The sequence below is a fragment of the Geospiza fortis genome, unplaced genomic scaffold (genome assembly GCF_000277835.1).
Source record: "Geospiza fortis unplaced genomic scaffold, GeoFor_1.0 scaffold244, whole genome shotgun sequence".
NCBI lineage: Eukaryota > Metazoa > Chordata > Aves > Passeriformes > Thraupidae > Geospiza > Geospiza fortis.
The window spans coordinates 973,838-996,796 of NW_005054370.1; the positions used below are offsets into that span (position 1 = coordinate 973,838).

General features: G+C 49.8%; 1 protein-coding gene across 1 annotated transcript in view; it reads left to right on the forward strand.

The window, feature by feature from the left end:
- SEPTIN9 (septin 9) overlaps positions 1 to 22,959 on the forward strand; it is a 155,506-nt gene that overhangs the window by 96,417 nt on the left and 36,130 nt on the right. The gene's annotated exons all lie outside the window — the stretch shown is intronic.

The window sequence follows — 22,959 nt, forward strand, 5'->3', positions numbered from 1 at the left end:
TATAAATTTATAATTATCATATTATTAGTTAATAAATAATTATGTTAATAAATAAAGTTAATAATAAATTTAATAATAAAGTTAATAAATAAATAAGTTAATAAATAACTATCCTATGAATCATATAAATTAATATTAAAAATTAATATTTAATAGTGATCAACAATTAATATTTTAATACTATATTATTAACAATTATTAACAATATTATTAATTAGTAAAGAATTTATTATTAACGATTATTAATAATAGTATTATTAACAGTTATTAGCTATTAATATTTTAATAAGATCATTACACTAATTAAAATAATATTTAATTATAATTTTTAGTATTAAATATTTATTATAATTTATTATAGTTTATTGATATAGAACATTAATATTGAATAAATTAATTATTAGTATTATAGAACATTAATATTAACATTTATATTTATCTTTTACTATTAATATGTTAAAATTTAATCATTATTATATTATTAATTATTATTAATAATAGTTATCATATTATATCGTTGTTTTATTCTTTTTATTGTTATAACGTTATTTTATAATGAAATTTTATAATGAGACTCACTAAGGTGAGACTCAAAGTCTCTTTGGTCTCAAAGTCAAAACCTCTGACACTGTTGGTGAGCTATGAATAGCACACTCTGGAGAGCCTTATCTATAAACAAGGGTTACAGAAAGAGAGATAATAGTTGTTTTAATGCTTTTATCATGTTATTTTATAATGTTATTTTTTTTTATTGTTATAATGTTGTTTTATGATGAAATTTTATAATGAATTTTATAACGTGACTCGCTAAGGTGAGACTTGATTGGTCTCAAAGTGAAAACCTCTCACACTGTTGGTGAGCTCTGAACAGCACACTCTGGAGAGCCTTATCTATAAACAAGGGTTATAGAAAGAGAGATAATAATTGTTTTAATGCTTTTCTCTAAGTTTCCCACAACTTCTCACAGCTTCCCAGGAAAATCCTGGGAGGGCTGTGTTGTGGCATTCACATTCCCTGGACATGATTCCTTTTCTCCTGAGAAGCTGAAAGGCAGCGAGAGAGGCCTCAGAGAAAAGGAGAACAATTCTTATCTCATTTGCTTCTCCTGTGTTGTGCTCATGTGGAATGTGGTTGGAGATTGTTTACCCACAGGTGATTGTTTCATTGGATTCTGCTGTGAGTTGTTTTCATTCTGACCAATCAATCCCAAGCTGTGCTGGGACTCTGGAAAGAGTCAGGAGTTTTCATTATTATCTTTTTAACATTTAGTAAGTATCCTTTCTGTATTCTTTAGTATAGTATAGTATTCCTTAATATAATCATATAGTATAATATTATATAGATATATATTATATTATACTTTATTATACTATATAATTATATCGTGTTATATAATAATATAGTATAATAAAGTAATAAATTAGCCTTCTGATAAGATGGAGGCAGATGCACCATTCTCTCCCTCGTGGGTGACCCTGCATTTACAATACCCTGTCTCTCTCTGTTCAGAGGATGTGTGATTACCCTGTACAGCCCTGGCTGGGGTGGTGGCTGCCCCAGGTGTCACACAGGAGGTGGCAGGAGCTGTGTGCTGCTCTTTCAGCTGCTGTGGTGACACCTCTCGAGGCTGCTCAGGGATCTGTGCTCAGATGTGTCCGCAGGCAGAGCTGTTCCCCTTGGGTTTATCCTGCCTGAAAGAGCTGTCAAGTTCAATAAGAGCTTCTAGAAGGAAAGAGAAAAGGAGGTGGCAGTGCTGGCAGAACAGATTTGAGCAGTGCTGTGGTGCCTGTGTGGTTCATCCCTGTGAGGAGAGGAGCTGGGAATCACTGTGGGGCTTCATCCAGAGACATCCACCTGCCCTGTGCCATGGAGAGATCTCCTGGGATCCTCAGCTGGATGAGGGACAGGCAAATCCTCAGGAAAAGCCACATCAAATCTGCCATGGGTGATCCTAGCACATCCTCCATTGCACTGTGCCTCCCTGGGTGCTGGAAATGCCAGCTCTGCCAGCTCAGGCCCTGTGTGCACACCCAGGAAAGGCTCTGAGGTGTGGGAGAGGTGCTGGCTCTGCAGGTGGTGTTGGGATATCGTTGTTTGGTGCTGTTGTTTGTGGTTGTGGGGCAGGAACTGCCTCTTCATTAGCAGAAGTCAGGGTTTTTGACCTTGGAGACAAAGTCTAATAACATCATGGACCAGAGCCACTATGAAACTGGAGACCTGGCTTATATTAGCTCTATCTTGTTTTCAATTAATTCCATGTTAAAGCCAGCTTCCCTCCCTTCCCAGCTGTCGTCTATTCTCCATAATGTTTTGGAGATTTTCCTTTCAGACCTGTTAATTACTTTTCCATTCTCCCTCGCCCATGAGCTCTCTCCTGTGAGGGATCCCGTGGTCAGGGGGAGGGCATCTCCTCCCTCCCCACCCTGGGGGCTGTAGGATGGGCTGGGGTGGCTGAGCCAGGGCCTGGGAGGTCCATGCCTGGTCCTGGAGCTGGACCAGGGGTCCCATCCCCTCTCCTGTGGTCACAGTGATGTGCAGGGAGGCCAGGCTGTGGTGTGTGCTGGTGTAAAACCAAGCCAGGAGTCAGGAGGGAGCTGACTCAAACCTGCAGCACTCAAGTGGGTTTTTCTCACTGTGTGTGGTGTAGGCATGGCTTTTCTGAGCTGGGTTTTTTCACAGGCTGGGCCAGCTGGGCACAGCTGAGCTCTGAGCCCAAACCCACGGATGGGGATTTTGTGAGGCCCCCTCTGTCCCCAGCTGCTGTGTGTGGTGCCCAGGAGCCCCATCCTGCCCTATGGGAGGGTGCTCAGCCTCACCCTGCTGGGTCTGGGCTGCTCTGAGTGCCCCAACCCTGAGCCCCACGGGTGGTTGGTGCTTTAACAGCAGAATTCTGGCTGAGCTGCTGAATGCTCCAGCTGCCCAGGGCAGGGACAGAGTGGGGACAGCTGCTGGGACTGTGTCACCCCTGAGCCCAGCTGTCTGGAGCCTGCCTGGCAGCGCCATCAGCCTGGCTCTGCTACAAAAGGGGCTTTCAGTCCAAATGTCTCCAAGAATCAGCACAGAATGGTTTGGCTTGGGAGGTGTTGGGACCCAGGACATTGCTCTGGCTGCCCTGGAGAACTCCAGACCCTGGTAGGGGGCTCAGAGACCTTGGCATGGAGTCAAAAACACCTGTGCCTTCGATTTTAGCCCTTGGAAAAAAACAATTACCAACCTTATATGAGGATTCACAAGTAATGAAAGTTTAAGTAGAATGATAGTTTGTTACAAGATAGAAAGGTAGGATTTTGAGTTTTTAGAATGGGGATCAGAAGCCAAGATGGAGGGATTTGGGTGTGCCTTGTCCTTCCTTCTTCTTCATATCCTCCATCTTCTGGGTGATGTTGGCACTTTTAGTTGGTTTAGAGTACAAACTCACTGTTTAACATAGGTGATGGATATTGGGAAATTATTGTCAATAATGTACATTCTTCTTTGGTCTTGGGGCTGGGAAAAAGAAACTTTCTGACACCTCGGGGGCATCTCAACACCAGAGACCTCATCAGGAAGGGACCCTAAAGATCATCAAGGTCCAACCCCACTGCCATGAAGACAAGGTTGGAGGGGTTGTGAGGGCTCTGTCTCCTTTTCCCTGTGTGTCAGCACAAGGGTACAATTCAACCATTTTTGATAATGAGTTACCATCTGAGACTACTTGCAGTCTCTGCTTTGTGCTGTGACCACCTCAACAATGACACTGCCCCTGTGATGTCTGCAGCAGGGACTCGTGTGGCAGCTCCTGCTGCAGGGTTTGGGTCACCAGGAGCTGCTCCTGGGGCTCTGGGCACCCCTGCACCCCGTGGCTGGTCCAGCACAAACAGCTGAGAGGGGATGCAGCTGCCTCCAGCTGCCCTCTCTGGGTGGGGGTGACCTCCCCCAAATGCAGACACTGCCCTGCAGAACAGACCAATGGTGAGCTTGTTAGTAAAAAGAGTGAGAAGTTGTTGAGAAGTAAAAAGAAGCTAATAAAGAGCTCTCTCTAAAGCTGTTACTAAAGAGACTGAGAGAAGAATTAAAAAAAAGATAAAGAACTTTACAGCTAGGTGAAATATTTTTAAAGTTAGCTGAAGTTACTGTTACTTTTCACTAATAGTGTTAAGTTAATTTATTGTAACCAATACAGTAAAAAATATAAACAATTAGAAAGTATATTTTATATTTTCTGTATTTTTATATATTTTATATATATTTTGTATTTTTTATATTAGAAAGTACATTTTCCATCATAAAGAGTTACCATCTGAGACTACTTGCAGTCTCTGCTTTGTGCTGTGACCACCTCAACAATGACACTGCCCCTGTGATGTCTGCAGCAGGGACTCGTGTGGCAGGTCCTGCTGGAGGGGGTGGGGCGCCCAGAGGGGGGCTCTGGGCACCCCTGCACCCCGTGGTTGGTGGCTCTCCAGCACAAACAGCTGAGAGGGGATGCAGCTGCCTCCAGCTGCCCTCCCTGGCTGGGGGTGACCTCTCCTGTTCTGGAGCTGCCTTCCCCAGCTGTCGGGCTCAGCTGCCCTGCCCTGCTGCTGAAGGTATGCAGGAGAGCGTGCTGTGCAGGAAGAGGCCAGTCAGAGGAGAAAAACAGTCCCAGGGAGTTTGGCAGATCACAGCAAACCACAGAGGAAAGGAGCAATTTCAGTGCTGAGCTCCATTAGGGCAGCAGGGCTGGTGGTGAGGGCTGAGCCTGCTCCAGTGCTGGGCTTCCTGAGGTGGGAGAGCAGGAGAGCATTCATGTTCTCCCTCCCTGAGTCTTTGTGCTCTCCTGCACTCCCTGGGGAGCATTTGCTTCGTTTGTGCTGGTATAACATTGAATTGGGCCATTACTGACAGGGAGATGGGACAGAGGCACCCATCCCTGTGGGATGTGTCACTCAAAGGTGGGCTTTGTGTCCCCAAAATCTCCAGTGGAGATGTCAATGGAGGTTTTGTGTGGCTGTGCACCCCAGCTGGGACAGGGAGATGAGATGGGATGAGCAGGTGATGTGGATTGCTATAGCTGGAGTGTCCCAGAGCAATGTGAGCTGGGCTCAGTGGGGGTAGGCAATGGGAGGATGTGCAGAGGGCAGAAAGAGGCACAAACAATTAAAAATAGCCATGAAAACAGGGTGAGGGGAAGGGCTGTTTGTGAACCCACAGCCTTGGGCACTGTGGGAAGCTGTCCTTGCTGTGCAGGGCTCACCAAATGAGAATACCCAAATTGGAGTGCCCGTGGGTGGGGGTGACCTCTCCCAGGCTCCTGCTGTGGGCAGCAGCTCCCTCCCAGTCCCAGGGCACTGGGCTGGGGCTGGCAGAGGAGGATGTTCCTGCCCTGTGCTGGCAGAGCAGGTCTGAGCAGTGCTGTGGTGCCAGTGGCGCAGGAGCTGCTGGTTCATCCCTGTGAGGAGAGGAGCAGGGAATCTCTGTGGGAGCAGCAGGGCTTCATCCGGAGACATCCACCTCTTTTTGGGCTGTGTGTGGTTTTGGCTGTGTTTTTGGTTGGTTTTGGGCTGTGTTTTTGAGCTGTGTTTGTTTTTGGGCTGTGTTTTTGGTTGTGTTTTGGGCTATGTTGTGGGCTATGTTTTTGGGCTGTGTGTGTTTTTGGCTGTGGTTTTGGTTGGTTTTGGGCTCTGTTTTTGAGCTGTGTGTGGTTTTGGGCTGTGTTGTGGGCTGTGTTTTTGGGCTGTCTCTGTTTTTGGGCAGTGTTTGTTTTTGTGCAATGGAGAGATCTCGTGGCATCCTCAGCTGGATGAGGGACAGGTGAATCCTCAGGAAAAGCCACATCAAATCTGCCATGGGGGATCTGCCACAGCATCCCCTTGCACTGTGCCTCCCATCTCTGCATTGTGCCTGTGTGGTTGAACATCTTGGCCTTCTCTTGTTCCTTGCAACCTGTGCTGGTCAGGCTTGGAGAGTGGGAAAGGCCATTTTGCTGGCATTTACCTTTACACTGGCTCCAGTGTAAAGCTCTTTGTAGTGGTGTCTCAGCTCTGGGATCTCAGGGGGTGGATTGGGAGCACTCCCAGATGAACAGTGGAAGCTGATTTGATCTGATGCTCCTGTCTGTCTCCCCACAAGCTGCTGTGGACCCTGGGACAGCACACAGCCAGCAGGGCAGGCTCTGTCCCACCCCTGTTCCTGTTCCTGCCCCTTGGGCCTTCATGGCAAGCATGCTCTGGAGCTTGTTTAGATAAATCAAGGGAGTTAAAAACACCTAAAACAGGGATGTGACCTTCCTCTGTGCCCCAACATGAGTCCATGCAAAACAGTGAACCATCTCTGAGCTTTCAGCTTTGTTGGAGTCTTTGTCCCGTGGCCCTTTTGGGACAACCACACAGGGTGCCAGGTGTCTCTTGGTCCCCCCATTTATTTTGCTGCACAACAAGCAGGGCAGCATCAGGAGAGTGAAGCAATTCAACTGTTTTCACTCTTTTTTTCCAGCTAGAACCTTTATGGAAAGACTCTTCTTTAGAGCTCCCATAGAGTTGGGTTAAAATTTAAACAATTAAAAAACACTTAAAAATAGAAAGAAGCAAACTTTGACTTCCACTGAAATCCTTGTGAAAACCAAGGACCTGTTGCTGTGTGGTGGGAGCTGCAATTTCAAGCCCCTGTCGTGCCATGGACACGCAGGGATGGAGAAGTGAAGCCACACAAGCCTTGGGGTGACTTTTCTTCTGTCCTGTGCTGCTGGGGTGACACCAAGTGTGGGGCTGCAGGGTTTTTAGGGATTTGGACAGACTCCCTAGGATGGAGAGCCCAGGGCTGAGTGAAGATGCAGTGAGTCACCATTTCCAGCTCTTTAACTGTACAAAGAGATTAAAGCTGTAGGGACATGTTTCCTCCTAAACCAGCTGACAGATTCAGGCTAGGTTATGGACAGTCTTTTTATTGTTATTATTTTTATTTTTAATGGGAAAATTCCTCCAGCCCAGGATTCCAAATGGAGGGGCTGAGTGGGAAACGCTGAGTCTTGGCTTGTGAACGCAGGTGCCAAAAATGAGATAATCTGGAAAAATCTAGACCTGCAGGCCTAATGACATGGAAAGAAGAGTGGGAGCGTGTGTGGGGGAGAGAAATGTGTCCCATCATGGAAACACTGCCTGATCCAGGACACCATGTGCATGGGAGGGCACGGCCTGCTTCCCTCCCTGTGTGTGCCCTGACCCTGGCTGTGGTTTTGGGCTGTATTTTGGGCTGTGTCCTAGGCTGTGTTTTGGCTGTGTGTTTGAGTTGTGCTTGTTTTTGGCTGTGGTTTTGGGCTGTGTGTGTTTTTAGCTGCGTTTTTGGGCTGTGTTTGTTTTTAGGCTGCGTTTTTGGGCTGTGTTCATTTTTAGGCTGTGTTTTTGGGCTGTATTTTGGGCTGTGTTTTTGGGCTGTGTTTGTTTTTGGCTGTGTTTTGGCTTTGTTTTGGGCTATGTGTGTTTTTGGGCTGTGTTTTTGGGCTGTGTTTGTTTTTGGCTGGTTTTGGGCTGTGTTTTGGCTGTTTTGGGGGCTGTGTTTTTGGGCTGTGTTTGGTTTTGGGCTATGTTTTGGGCTGTGTTTTTCATTGTGCTTTTGGGCTGTGTTTTTGGGCTGTGTTTTGAGCTGTGTTTATTTTGGGCTGTGTTTTTTGGCTGTGTGTGGTTTTGCGCTGTGTTTTGGGCTGTATTTGTTTTTGGGCTGTGTTTGGGCTGTGTGTTTGGGCTGTGTTCTTGGTTGTGTTTTAGGCTGTGTTTTGGGGTGTGTTTTTGAGCTGTGCTTGGTTTTGGGCTGTGTTTTTGGGCTGGGTTTATTTTGGGCTGTATTTGTTTTTGGACTATGTTTTGGGCTGCGTTTTTGGGCTGTGTTTTTGGCTATGTTTTTGGTTGTTTTTGGGCTGTGTTTTGGGCTGTGTTTTTCTTTGTGTTTTTGGGCTGTGTTTGTTTTTGGGCTATGGTTTGGGCTGTGTGTGTTTTGGGCTGTGTGTGTTTTTGGGCTGTGTTCTCTGGATGTGGCACTCATGGGCACACACTGTGTGGATGCTGTCCCATGTGGAAGCTCCAGCTGGGCAGGATACACCCCAGGAGATGAGGCTGCTCACTGCAGCCAGCCAGCCCAGGAGGGTTTGTTTGCCTTGCTGGAAGTCCCCGAGGGCCCATAGGAAAAGCAGAGACCTCCCAGTGGAGCTCCATTATGCAAAGGGACAGTTTCCCATAGGAAACACCCTCTGCACCATTCCCACTTCCTTTCCCTGGTGTCTGAGACCAGGAGAGGGCAAAGCTGGGGATGCTGCATCCAATATCAGAAGGATGTGGTGCTGATGGAGTGAGTCCAGAGGAGGCCAGAAATGCTCTGAGGGCTGGAGCCCCTCTGCTCTGGAGCCAGGCTGGGGGTGCTCACCTGAAGAAAAGGCTCCAGGGAGAGCTCAGAGTCTCTTCCAGGGCCTAAAGGAGCTCCAGGAGAGCTGGAGAGGGACTGGGGATAAGGGCCTGCAGTGACAGGACACAGGGAATGGCTTTTCCCCCCCCCCGCGCAGGGTTAGATGGGATATTGGTGTTAAATCCTTCCCTGGCAGGGTGGGCAGGCCCTGGCACAGGTGCCCAGAGCAGCTGGGGCTGCCCCTGGATCCCTGGCAGTGCCCAAGGCCAGGCTGGACAGAGCTTGGAGCACCCTGGGACAGTGGGAGGTGTCCCTGCCATGGCAGGGGTGGCACTGGGTGGTCCCTAAGGTCCCTTCCTACCCAAACCAGTCTGTGATTCCATGCTGAGCTGCTGAGTGACCCTGGCCTGAATGACCTGGCAGGTGTTTTCCATGGCTGGGCTGGGTCTGGGTGAGGCTGTGCATCCATCCATGCCATCTCCTCACCTCCTGCGCCTTGCAGGAGGGATCCAGGGCTGAATGTGTGTCTGTAGAGGGCAGAGCCTGACTGCAGGGTCACCTGGCTGTGGCTCAGGGCTCTGTGCTCCAGCTGGGTGTGAGCCCTGAGCACCCTCAGCAACCTCTGGCTGTGTTTAACAAAGCCTGGATGTGGCACTGGGTGCCAGGGTTGAGTTGAGGTGTTGGGGCTGGGTTGGATTTGATGATCTTGAAGGTCTCTTCCAACCCAGTGATTCTGTAATTCTGTGAATTCTGTGATTCTGTGAATTCTGTGAATTCTGTGATTCTGTGGCTCCCCTCTGGGATGAAAACTGGGGCAGCCCCAGGACAGAGGTGCCTTTGCTGGCTGAGAAAGGGGTGAGTGCTCCTGCCTGCTGTGGGATTTGTTCATCCAAGTGGTGCTGAAAGGCAAAGGGAGACACAGCCCTGGCTGAGGGGGGCATGTAGGAACCAAGAGTTTCTCTGCTGGTCCTGTGGTATTTGCATGTCTGCAGCCCATGGCAGTGGTGCTGGGGAACGTGCTCCCCACCCATCAGCTCCTTTGGATCCTCCAGCTTTCTCATATTTAGCTTAATCATCCTGCAGGCTGATAAGGCAAATAAAATCCGTTATCTTGGCCAAGATAAAACAAAGAGTTTGCTTTGATCTCCTGCAGTAAGGCCTGGCCCCTGGTTTTGTGACTTCTCTGCTGTCTGATGAGGGAGGGAAGTGATGGCAGTGGTGATGAACCTTCTGTAATTAAGGAATCTTTCTCTTTTAACCTATTTCTAAACTGCTGTCCCTGCCTGAGATGTTTCTGTTGGCCTGTGGTTGAAGGGACACCATAGGCTGGGTGCAGTGCCAGCTCCATAAACTCTGTCAGAGGACTGAATTGAGATTATAGAGAGATAACTTTGTTTTGAGAAGATCAAACGATCTGTTGTGAGCAGGAAAAGATAAGATGACAGCAAACCATTTGTGTTCTTTACACTCCTCCAGCAAACAAACAGACACAGAGACCCTTCTACATTGTCCAAAATGCCCTGGTGAAGCTGAAGTGAATGTGGCTATAAATGGAAAAAGCAGCTGGTCTTGGATTGCAGCCTGTGCTCAGACTTCTTTGAGCCCAGTTTTTCTTACATCTGTTAGAGGTTTTAAAGGAGGGATGTGAGGAGAGAGCTGCTTTGCTTTGCCTTGGTTAAATTTGGGTCACTCATTGATCTTCTGAACTGGTCCCTGCACAGAAGTTCCCAGGGTTTCTGTAGGGTCACATGCACGAGTGCTTCACCCTCTTGAATCATTTTGGTTTATCCAGGCATGCTGGGAGACAAAGCTGGACCCAAGGCTCTGCTCCAAAATATTTTGCAAGCAACAAAACTTTGCAGATGTTCATGCATTTATGAAAAGCAAATCATTTAAACAAACCATCTGAGGTTGCTGTGCCAGCCCAGGAGTGACAGGGTGGCCATTTGGGGTTACTGGACTTGTACCAGCTGCAGTTGGTTCTGTGTGGAAGCTGTAGGCTGGTTTTTGCATGGCAAAGGCCATTTGTCCAACAGGAATTTAGGATTGCTGAAATGAAGCATTTTTCAACACCTTGAAGTTCAGAGGTTGATGATGCTCTGGCACATATGAACATAACCTTGGATTTATGTTTAGCTTTTCAAGCCTTGAGGAGATGCCCAGGGTTTGTGGCCTTACCAGGTGTTCTCCTGTGTTATTCCTGGAGGAATGGAGGTGAAAAGGGATTTGCAGCAGCACAGAACTGGGTAGGCATTAATCCCTCATTATCATGAGGGCCTGACACCCCCCAGCCAACCTTGGCTCAGGTTGTTCTGTTGCTGAAGTGTGTGTGTCAAGTTTTCTTTGATGCTTATCCGTAAAACTTGAACTTTTTATGGTGGCTCTGCCTTCCCCCCTTTCCTCCTCTCCTGCTGCCCATGGAGTGGGACAGACATTCCTTCCCCCTTTCAAAGCAAAGCTCAGCTCGTGGAGGTCTCAGAGTAAGAAGATTAGATGGGAATCCAAAAGGATGTGGTGCCTAGGTGGGGAGGGCAGCGATAAAAGTTCATGATGTGTGAACTCCTGTTAAGGCAACCTCTGTGGCAGGAGAAATGACAAGGAGGACTCCATGGATATCAGAAGGCTAATTAATTACTTTATTATACTATATTATTCTATACTATATTACACTACATCTGAACTGAAACTGCACAAGAATTCAACTCCACTGCCCAGAATCTCGTGACTGTCAGCCAAGTCCTGACACACACACATGGATCCAATTGGTCAGTGAATCAAAACACACCAGAATCCAATGACTAATTTCCTTCAGGTAAACAATTTTCCACAATGTATTCTGCTTGTTCTAAAACACAAGAGCAGTAAATGAAATAAAAATTGGTTTTTCTTTCTCTGAGGTTCAGAGAATGTAAATCCCAGAAAATCCCTGGGAAGCTGTGCTTTGCTTTTCTCTGTGGAGAGAAATGCAGCCACACTCCTGAAAGGAGCTTTCTCAACCCCAGCTGTGTGTGGTAACTCACAAGTCTTGAGTTGTAGGGCACTGCTTTCAACTCCAGCTCAAATGCACCTGGGTGTGTTTCATGTGGGCTGGGTACATCTGGAGGGACAGCACAGGAGCTGCCCTGCCCAGCTGGGGCTGCCTGTGTTTGCTTCTCCTGTGTGTTATGACTTTGGATGGGGAACTTTGCTCACTCTGCTGGGCATTTGCTGTGATCTGGGAGCTTGTGCTGTTCTCTGCTGATGCCCTGAGGGAGTTGGTGTGCTCTGGACCCTTCTCTGAAGCTCTGGCACGTGGAAGCACAGGATGAGTCCCTGGTTTCAGTCTCCAAAGCTACAAATGTGCAGGCTCATGCTCTTATCTCATGTGAGATGCACTCAGGGCACTCCTCCCATCTGCAGTGGAAGTCAGTTCAAGGACCAAGAGCCAGAAAAACACTGAGGAGGTGGCAAAAGTTTGAGTGAGGGGAGAGCCTGGTCAGGATCCTGCCTTTGCTGTCCACTCCTTTGTTGTCTTGGAGGAATCCCTCTTCCAACTTCTCCTTTTGTAACAGGGAGCTGTGAACACGGTGAGATGCCTGAGGTTCAGTCCTTGCACTGGGCTCTTTCTTCTTCTGGTGCCTTGAGAAGGCTGAGCTAGAGCAGAGGCTGGACAGAGTTACAGAATAAATAGGGATTTATCAAAAGGATCTCCTCAATGGATCCACCTTGGGCAGCACAAGAGCCCAGCCAGGGCTGCACCCAAGATGAACCAAAATGGCCCCAAAATGCACGGCCGGGCACGGGGTCTCTCCCTTGGATCAGTTCTGCTCCATTTGCATCTTGGAGTTCATTGTCCCATCCCAGCTTTAGCCCATCCAGTCCCACCCTGCTTGTTTTTCTCTCTCCAGCCCACGTTGTTTGTGCTCTTAGCGCTGGGATTTGGATCATTTGTCCTTGGTCCCCAGCTGGAGCAGGAATTGTTTTGTCTCCCTGCTCTGTGCACAGAGCTCACCATCCCTTCATATGAGGCTCAGACCCACACACTAAAGCAGCACAGAATGTGAAAAATAGAAAAGCCAAAACCTGAGGCATCACTTCCAGCTTCAGCTGGTGATGAGGAATTAGCTGGCCCTGCTTCCAGAGGTGCTGTGGGATTGTGCAGGGTGGGAGCAGCCCCTGCCCAGGTCGCTGGGGTGGCCCTACAAAGGGAGGTCCTGAGCTGTCCCGGAGGAAAGGGATGCATCAGGTGTTTTCTCTGTCAGCTGTTTTCTGTATCACAACCTTGCCAGTCTACCTTGCTCACTCCTGAATTTGAGAAACCCATAGTTTGAAGAGGAAATAAGGATTGGGAAGGCAGACTTTGGAGTGTGGGGAGCAGATGTGGGATGGATTGTGCCTCTGGTTGATGGGTGTTGGAGGCTGCTGGCACTGGGGGAGGAGCAGGGGGATTTGGGTGCTCCTTGCCTCGTGTCGTCTTCCCCTGCTTCCATCTGCTGCAGGCTGGATGGAGAATGGAGAGTACCTTGGAATTGTCCAGATATGTCCTGGGAAAAAGGAGTAGATCTGAGCAGCTTTTCTGATAAAACACAATTGTTTAGACAAACTCTGGCTGAACTTGCTTCCTCCTGCATCCCAGCATGCAGATAAATGGGGTGGAAGTGGGAGGCCAAGTTCACAGGCTGCTGGGGCCCTCCCTGGGGTCACCCTGGCCTCAAGACCCCCTGTCCAGCCCTTTTGGTGGCCTTGGAGAAGATGAGAGGATGCAGTTGAGTGCTGAGGATGATGCCCTGGTTTTGGGTAGTTCAGTGCTCTGAGATGTGATGGGAACCTTGATAAGGCAGCACATCAGGGGTGTGGGTGGTCCTGGGGGCAGCAGGGAATCCATCATGGTCAGAGGCTGCAGTGAATCCATCATGGTCCAGCTGCAGGGGCTGGAGCTCGGCTCTGTGCTGCTCTGGGGGATGCAGGAGGTGAATTTGCTCCAGCCCTGTTCTCTCCAAGCCTGGCCCTGCTGGCTGCAGGGTGGCTGGGCAGATCTGTGCCCTGAGAGATCCCTGTTTGAGCTGGCAGGGTCAGGATTTGGTGGGGCACTCAGGATCTGGGGGGGATGTGGCCACTGCAGAGGTGTTGTGGCTCCTGCTGAGGTCTCCAGGAACTGCTTTGTGGAGTCAGATGAAATCTGAGATCCTGCCGTAACACTGATGTTCCTCCCACCATTCCTCAGGGAAACAATCCTCCTTGCCCTACTTTGTGTAGTAAATAAAAGTTTATTTACAGCCCAGGAGGGCACGCCCTGAGGTTGGGAGGTGAAGGGTTCCTGCAGGGCCCTGGAGGAGCTCTGGGGTTTCCTTTCTGCTTCGTGGCTTCAGTTCCTGGACAGAAAAGTCTTGGGAAGGAGCAGCCCTGTGAGTGGGAGCTCAGGGGAGCAGAGCTTTGCTGGCCCTTGGGGCATGGCTTTGTTTCCTGGCCCTGTGTCCCTGAGTGTCACCTGGAGAGGAGCTGAGAGCAGATAACAGAGCTCACAGGTGACAAATGGGCTGGAGCAGCCAGGGACAGCAGCAGGAGGTGAGCTGCCATCCTTGTGTCCCCATCCCTGGCTCAGGGTGCTGTGGGGACAGGGCTGAGGAGGCCCTGTGTCCCTGAGTGTCACCTGGAGAGGAGCTGAGAGCAGATAACAGAGCTCACAGGTGAGCTGCCACCCTTCTGTCCCCATCCCTGGCTCAGGGTGCTGTGGGGATGGGCTGAGGGGGATGTGGGGCTGAGCTCTGCTGACCTGTGGGGTCTGGGGGGTTTCCAGCTCTGCCCTGGCACTGCCCAGAATTCTTCCGCAGAGCTTCAGGGAATGAACATTTGTCCTTCTCCTCCACTTGGAGGAGTGGGAAGGGTCTCTTTGGGGTTATTTCAGCCCATGTGTGGGACAGATTATTTATGGGGCAAGCAAACCAAAGCCATGGTTTGGGCTGCACAGAAAGAGCAAAGCTGGGAAAGCTTCAAATCGTGGCTGCAGGGACAAGGGGGGATGTGGCTGTGGCTTTCTGCTGGGGACCAGTGTTGTGTCCCTTGGGAGAGGCACAGAGAACATTGTTTGGAGTTTCTGCTTTTCCTTCTCATTTTTCAGACATGCAAGATGAATTGCTCTCTTTTATTGTCCACAGCAATATTTATTTTGCTGCTCTGCAGCAGCAGGGATTGGATAGGTTTCACAAACTGAATTTTCCCTGGACAAGCCCCTCCTCTGATTTCACACTCCCAGCTGCCAGGCTCGGTTTTAAAACAGTTTGCACCGAGGCTGGAAATATTTGAAGGGCAGAGCAATGCCTTGCAGGAAATGGCTTAAGCTTCCTGCTCCCAAGATGGTGTGAGTGTTAAAACAGAACTGGAGAAATATTAGACATCCTACATCCGGCCTGGCTGGGGAGGGTGACCCTGGGGTGAGGGGATGGAAAGCCTGGCCACCCCCTCCCCGTGCTGCTTCCTGCAGGACGAGGGGCCCCGAGGGTCCCCCTGACCCCCATCCCCCTGACTTTATGGGGGAAAAACTGGGAAATTGTTTCCTGCTCCTCGGGGCTTTGCTGTGTTTGGGTTTTGTGGGTGATGCGTGGGGTGAAATGTCTTCAGAGTGAGTTTGCAGCAGAGGATGGGAGTTAGAGAAGCAGTGGTTCTGCTGAAATGTTTGTAGCAGTTTATCCACCATCTCCCAGGCTGAAGTTGATATAAAATTTCAACTAAAATGAAATTGATATAAAATTTCAACTAAAACTAAATAACTAAACTGAATTTCATTTTTATATCTTTTATTTTAAAGAAAGCAAGCAAGGAGTGCTGGGTGGCCAGGGTGTCACTGCTCTACTCATGACACACAAGTTCAACAAAGTACATATACTGTTCTTAAGCTTACAAAGCATTTTCTAATGTGCTTGGTTAGTTTGAATCAGCAAATATCAATAAGCTGGGATCAGCAATTTCATCATCTTTCTAGGTGGTCGTTGGCTTCCTGTCCTTGTGGTTGTCTGGAGGGAGGTTTTACACTGGTGTCTGCTACATGATTTTGTCATCAAGCTTTTTATTATACAGAAACACTTAGGTGCTTTGGTGTAATATCTCTTAGTTTTACCAAAACTTCCTCTCTTTTATTCTAAGCATCAGTTGTCTTGCTACCTCATCTCTTTTACTCTGCTATACTTCTTTTATTTTGATGCTTTATTTGGCTATTCAGTCAGAAATTGTTCTTTATGTCTATTTTCAGTATATCAGATACAAGAATTTGCTGATTCCATTGCCAATTGACACCAATGACAAAAACATTTTTCAGAGAGTGAGAGGTGAAGATCTGGGAGAGCTGAGTCTGAGTTGGTCCCGTTTGTTTGGGACCTTCCTCAGTGAAAATCACTGAGTTATCGACTCCATCAGAGGCATGGGAACCCTTCCAGCACGGAGGAATTCCCGCTCGGTGCCGGCTGAGCACCATCTACCTGGCCAGGCAGGGAATAGCAGCTGCTGTGTGTCCAGGACAGACGGACAGGGCTGGGACAGACGTGGCAATGTGCGTGTGCACAGATGGAATCCCCTGGGCAGAGGGGACCTGGTGGCTGTCACCCCTTCATCTCTCTGGGGGTCACTGCCCTGGTATGGAAAACTTCTCCAAACCCTGCTTTGCTGCATGTGGAGATTTGGGAGATTGTTTTTATATCCAACCGACAACATTCTGAATAAAATTCCCTAAATCTCCACCCTCCAGCCTTTGGAGTTTACCTAGCCAAAGCAAAAATACAGATAAAAGACGCTAAATAAAAGCAAATAGGGCTGACATTAACTGGGTGCTTCTAAACTAGGAGTGTTCAGTTTGCCTAAATGAGAAATTAATTGCACTTGGTAAAATGATATTATAAATCCAGTCTTATTAAATATTAGAAAAAAGATGAGAACTTGTTTCATTTGATTCAGGGCTCTGTACTTTCTGTTTTACATTTCTGAGTGAAGAACTTTGCAGTGAAAAATAAAATGGTTCCTATTTTTGGCAAAATGGTGGAAAACATAATTTCAACCCTTTCTGCTGTTATTTTTTGGGTTTTTTTTGGAGGATGTGGAGATTTGGTTGGATTTTAAAATATCTGAGCTGTGTCTGGGAGTCTGCAGGTGCAGGAGGAACGAGGTGGAGGCTGTGGGCAGAGCAGGAGGAGGAGTATGGTCTGAGCTCACTCACAGTCACTGCCTCCAGCAGCCACTGAGAATCCTAAAATTGCTCATCATGAAGGCAAAATTACAGCCATGCTGGGAGCTGAGTCCCTTTGGGAGGGACTCAGGAGCAGCAGTGAAGTGTGTGGGTGCATTTTGGGGTGAGAGCAGCATGAATGGAGCATTCTGCTGTGCTCCAGCCACCCTCCTCCTCCTCCCCAGGCTTCCCTTCCCTTCCCTTCCCTTCCCTTCCCGGCCGTTCCCAGTGGGATGCTGGCAGCCCTGGCTGCTCTGTCAGAGCACAGAGGGGTGAATCCCATCCTCAGAGGCAGCTCTGGCCCTGGGGGATTCAGGATTTGGTGCCCACCTTTCCCCTTGGCACAGAACCCCCCAAAGCCGGAGCAGTGCAGCCCTTGGGGCTCGGGATTCGGCCCTGTTTGTTTTCCCAGATTTTTCCACGGGGTGGATTTCCTGGGAAAGCTTTGGAAGGCCTGGGGGAGGGGAAGATGAGGATGATTTAAATCCCAGAAGTAGTCACAGCTGGCTGAAAGCTGTGTCTGCAGCACATCGGGGGTGCCCAGGGCTCTGGGGGAGCCAGTGCTGAGGCTGCCACTGCAGGGTGTGGGGGGCAGGAGAGGAGGGCTGGGCTGTACCAGGCATCACTTGAGGGGCAGATGCTGGAGCTGTTTTGGGGCAGAAATGCAGTTATTTGCCCCAGAGTTATCCCCCCTGGCCTGTGGCTGCCACACTGTGCAGGGACCAGCAGGGTGGTTGGGCAGGGGATGTGTGTAAAGAGGCTTTGCTGCCCCAAAAGCTGCTTGGGTTTAGGGCTGCTTTTATCCTCCCTGCCCCATCAGCTGGTGAAGCAGATACTCACACAGCATTCTTGGATCCACAGGGCTCCGGGCGGGGTGGGAGAACGGGGGGAGGAATTTATGGGGAAAGGGAATAACTTTCCCCAGGAGTGTCCTGGCTGCCCTGGCACCCTTCAGGCAGCCCCAGGGTGTGCTGAGCAGCTGTGCTGGAGCTGTGGGGCTGCAGGAGGGAGCAGTGCCTGTGTAATCTCTGTGTGGGGGATTTATTTTTCCTCTCCAGGCTGGCTGACCCTCGGTGTGCCCCTGCCACCCTTCCCTCTGTGTCACTGCGGGTCAGGGTGTCCCTGTGTGGGACGTGCCCTCCTTCCCACAGAGGGACACAGAGCCCTGGGGCTGCAGCGCTGGGACAGGCACAGAAAGGTTTGGGAAGAGGTTTGGAAAGGGCTCCTTGAAAGGCTCTGTGCAGGGCAGGGGGCAGTGCTGGTCTTGCTGAACCACAGGTCTGATGCTGACCATCTATCTGTCTGTCTATCTATCTATCTATCTAGCTAGCTAGCTAGCTAGCTATCCCTCCAACCATTATCTATCTATCTATCTATCTATCTATCTATCTATCTATCTATCTATCTATCTAATCTATCAATGTAATCTAACTATCTATCCATATCTATCTAGCAATCTAATCTATCTCTCTCTATGTCTCTATCTAATCTATCAATCTAATCTATATCTATCAATCTAAACTATCTATCTATCTATCTATCTATCTATCTATCTATCTATCTATCTATCTATCCATCTATCCATCTATCTATCTATCTATCTATCTATCTATCTATCTATCTATCTATCTATCTATCTATCTATCTATCATTATCTATTTTCTGCAAGCTCCTGAGGAGTATTACAGCCTAATTGGAATGAGGTGCCTAAATACCTTTTAGGATGGATGTCTTGGCTCTCCTTGTGCCTCTGAAGCCAGCACTGCCCCCTCACCCTGTTGCTGGAAGGGCATCAAAGCCCAAGATGTGCCCTTGGGAGGATGGGAGCAGCTGGGGTGAGGCAGGATGCCCCTCTTGGACCCCCAGGAAATGCTCACAGGGCTTCTTCCACCTTGTGGTGGAGCCCATGGCAGGCAGACATTGTGGGACAGCTCAGCACGGCTGATTTGCTGTACACACCCTCTGTGTTCAGTGTTGAGGTGTTTCTCCAAAGAGCGGGTCAGGACACCACAGCTCCAGCTCTGCCACCCCACCTTTCCTATTGCTCTCTCCAACAATTAGGCAGCTTGAATCCATCCAGGCCCTCATTTAAACAACTCCTTGAGCTACAGGATGTCCTGTGAGATTACTGAGTGCTTGAATGAGGGGCTTTCTTAGCTTGGCAGAGGCTGAGCAGACCCCAGAGAGCTCCCGTGCTGGGGGAAGAGGCTGTTGCCAAGTCGTAGGAGGAATTCCCACGTTCCTGTTCCTTCCTGCTGCCTGCCAAACGCTCGTCCTGTCCACAAAAGCTGATGTATTTGGTAGGATTTAACCTTTGCTCACAGAAGTGAATAATGGAGATCTTTTACTTTTGGTTTCTGGGTGTAAATTCACAGCTCAGTGCTGGTTTTGCATGCACAGCACGGACCTGTGGTGGGAAAAAACGGAGGAGGAACAGCGAGATGCTTCACTTGGTGAAATCCTCTGTAGCCATAGCTGGGAGCCTGCAGAGACTTGTCCCTCCCTCCTGCCCTGGTGAACCCCCAAACCAGGCTTTAGGTGCCAACCAGACCTCACCATTTCAGCAGAAACACAAAGGCAGCCCTGTGGAAAGCAGAATTTGGGATTTCTCACGCCCAGAGTGGCTGCAGGTCCTGCCTGGACAGACAGACAGGCTCCTGCATTTTCCCTGCTGGCAGCAAGCGTGTCCATGGAGTTTCAGGGAGTAGAAATGCTCTGGTTTGTTGCTTCTTTTCAGAAGGCACAGCCAAACTAGCACTGTTTTCTCTCCCTGGACCCTCTTTCTTCTCAGTCTGTGTCCTGGTGACACTGGTGCTGCCATGTCATCAGCAGCACCCAGAGCTGCTGAAATGGGGTGTGGAGCACAGATGGGCACCTCTGTGTGGGGCTGACCTGGTCTAGCAGAGGTGAGAATGACCCAAAGCTCAGCTCCCAAATCTGGGCAAAGAGGAAAAGTAAAAACCAGCAGGTCCAAGCATGGCCTGAACTCATTTTTGGAGGACACCACGGGTGGGATCAGCAGGAGGGAGCCCTGCACAGAGAAGAGAGGTCTCTGAAGTCCCATGGTGAGGGATTGGGGCATCACAGTTCTGATGTGCTGAAGGTGTTCCAGCAGATCCCCTCCTTACTTGGACCCCCGTGTTTGCTGGTTGGGTCCCTCAGTGGAGCTCCAGAGGGACTTTGCTGCTCCATGGCTGCTTGGCACAGCCAGGGGTTCCCCATCGTGGAGAAGTGTTGGGTTGTGTCACACTGGACAGGGACAGGCCATGAGGAAAGCCCCACATCCCCCTGCACCCAGCCCTGCTCGAGGTCAGCTGTCCATCCGGGCAGTGTGTGGCCCCCAAAAAGCTGGAATGAATCTCCAGTGCTGCTCCAGGATTTGGTTCTAATTAAAGGGACACCCATGTAGGTGACCCCAGGGCGCTCCTCCCCATAGGGGTGGGGAGGAGCTGCTGATGGATTTGCTTAGGAGTGGGACCTTGGGAAGCAACGTGGAGAGGTCCAACCTTACCAGTATTTGCTGCTCCTGAACCAGCAATTCCTTCCTGGAGCTAAAGTTCCATGAGATCAGCAGAAGCAGGGGTAAAACTGAAGTGGTTTTGCTGTGAGCATGTGGAAATCAGACCCACAGATGGATGGGAATTGGAGTAATTGCCCCCAAAATGACGAGGTGCTGATAATAAGCACAGCCTGTGGCGTTACAGCTGGCCCAGGGGTTATGACCAGTGCCATAACCCCACAGAATTCTCTTTTCTTGCCTATCTGTGTAAATCTCTGCTCTCCCATCAGTGCCTGCCCTCAGCACTCCCTGAAAATTGCCCAAAAATTCCATCTTGGTGCAATTTAGGATACGCTGCAGCCTGCCCCGAGCACATCTGGTATCTGTGTGTTGGGTGATATTAATCACAGCATGAACACAGCCAAGTGTTCAACAGCAGAGCCCTCCCACCTCCCCCCTGCAAACCAGGCTTGTTTCCATGCTCCAGCAATAAAATGAACCCAGCATTCCCGGGCAGGCAGTGATCTGGCAGGAACAACTGCTGTGTGGGATGGAGGGATGAGGAACTCTCTGAAACAGGCCAAGAAAGCATGTGCTCCTAGGACTTTTTGAAATCCCTGTGGTGTTTGAAGCTATTTTCTAAGTCCTCCTCATTTTTTGGATCCGTGGCTGTTCCTGCTGCATCTGCAACTGCTCCCTGTGCCCTGGAATTTTGTTGGTTTGGGTGTAAAAGCTGCTCCTTGTTTCCAGGAAGGTAAACACCCCTCCCTCACCCTGCTTTGCTGTGCAGATATCAAAGTGCTTCACCAAGCAGGGTGAAGATGTAGATACCAATCTACCAAGGGGTAGATGTTGTTTCTCTTTTTCACATGGGGGACAGGAGTTGCAGAAGCTGCTGAGGAATCCATGGGAATCTGCTCACTTGGAGGGTGCTTGTGGTTTTGCTTCAGGACACTCAGTGGCTTCCTTTAGTGTTGGGCAATGAGCAGGCAGGGCTGGCACAAGGGATATTTTTGCTCCCCTTTTTCTGGGGTGACCACACAGCAGACAGTGGGCAAAACCCCACCAGACCATGCTGGTTGTGTTGCCCCCAAAGGAGAGCCTGGCCCAGATTTGTCCCCAAGTTCCCCAGTTTGTGGCTGATTTAAAAAAAAAAAAAAAGAAAGAAAAAACGCAGAAAAAAAACCCCAAAACTGTGTTTTCAGCACAGTTGGTGCCTCAACCACTGAGGTTGCTGTGCTTTCAAGGGAGGCAGCCCCAGCACTGGTGCCTGGGAGGAATGGGGGGGAGAGAGCTCTTGTGTGGTGCCTTTGATGTTGGAGGCTTTTACCCGGGGAGAAACTCGAGTGCTTTTCATGTCTGCTGGTGAGGGAGGCAGAGAGCCAGGAGGGATCTGCTTTGTGAGACCTTTTCCAAGGGAATTGAGGGAAACTTTGCAGAAGTTGCAGGGAGGCTCTCAGGGGCAGCAGCTGAAATAGGTGCTGAAGCATCCTTGGCTGTCACAAGCACTGGGCAGCGTGCATCATCCTCATCATCATCATCCTTGGCTAAGTCTCTGCTTGAGCTCTGCCCAGCCTCAGGTAGTAAAAATCTGTGGCAAAGGCTGTGCTGGGGTCTCTCACACAGCTGTGCCAGTGGGGATCTGTGGGGTGGGGAAGCTGAAGGTGGCTGTGCAATGGGTGTGGGGGGGTTTGAAGGGTAAGGAGGGGAAAAACAGAGCAGTGGTTTAGCAGGGGGAGATCCCAGGGATGTGATGCAGGCGTTGTCACAGGGGAATGATTTGTCAGGGCCTGTGCTGAGGGAGGTGGCAGAGCCTCCTCAGGCTCTCTGTGGGATGGGATGTGCTGGGCTGAGCCTCTGCACCAGCTGAGCAGGCAGAGAGTGGGACAGGGGAGTCACAGAGGGTGGCATCAGGTCCTGGGGGTGACACAGAGTGGCACCAGGAGGTGGGAGCTCCCTGGAGCAGCAGAATGGGCCCCTGATGCAGATGGGCCATCCTCAGCCAGCTCCTGCAGCCCTGAGGAGAGAGGCAGCCCTGGCTGCTGGCAGTGCCAGGGAAGGGGGGGGGGGCTGCCTGTGCTGGGGTCCCTGCTGAGTTTGGGGGCCCAGCCCCAGCTGGAGGGGCCAGGTGTGGTTTGCATCTATGCAGGTAATAGAAAATAAGTTTCTAGTTCCATCACAGCCTTTGCTTGAACGGTCCCAAACTCTGAATCTGGGGTCTTAAAGCCCTGAATGTTTTTTTTCAAGTTAAAAAATATCACTGGTGGTTGATAGATTCCCAAGTGTTCTCGTGGGGTTGTGGGGGGACCTGGGCCCCCAAGAATAGGCTGAAGTCAGCAGCACTCTCTGCTCTCAGCTTCAGGAGGGTGTCAGACATGAGAGCTGTATCCTGCAGAGCTGAAAACCTCAAACCCCTTTGGGGCCTGTGACCTTTGAGCTGCAGTGAGTGTCACAGAGCAGAGCCTCTGCCTTTACCAGGTGGGAAGGGCTGCTCAGCCTCCCCAGGCTGGCAGATGTGCGGCTGCTGGAGCTGCTCTCAGGTTACTTTTGGCAAATGCATTCCTGTGACATCGGGGGAGTGTGTCTGGTGATGTAAGGGAGGCCTGGCAGCCCAGGGCAGCCTCACTCCTTGGTTTCTGCTCTGCAAGTTGGCTGTGAACTGATGTGGAAAAGGAACTTCCTGGTGTTTGGTGGCCTCTTGTCCTGATGAACACCCCCTCTTGGGCATCCCTGTGTGCCCTGGTGGGTGCAGGGCTCCTGTGCCCAGCCCTTTTCTGTGCCTCTCAGTGCCTGTGTGGGAAGTGCTCCCCAAAAACAGCCTCCTGCTCCCCCCTTCTCTTGCCCATCGTGCCCCAGCCCGAACAGTGGGGTTTGGAAAATGGGCCTGGAGGTCCCCGCAGTGGGGTTTGGAAAATG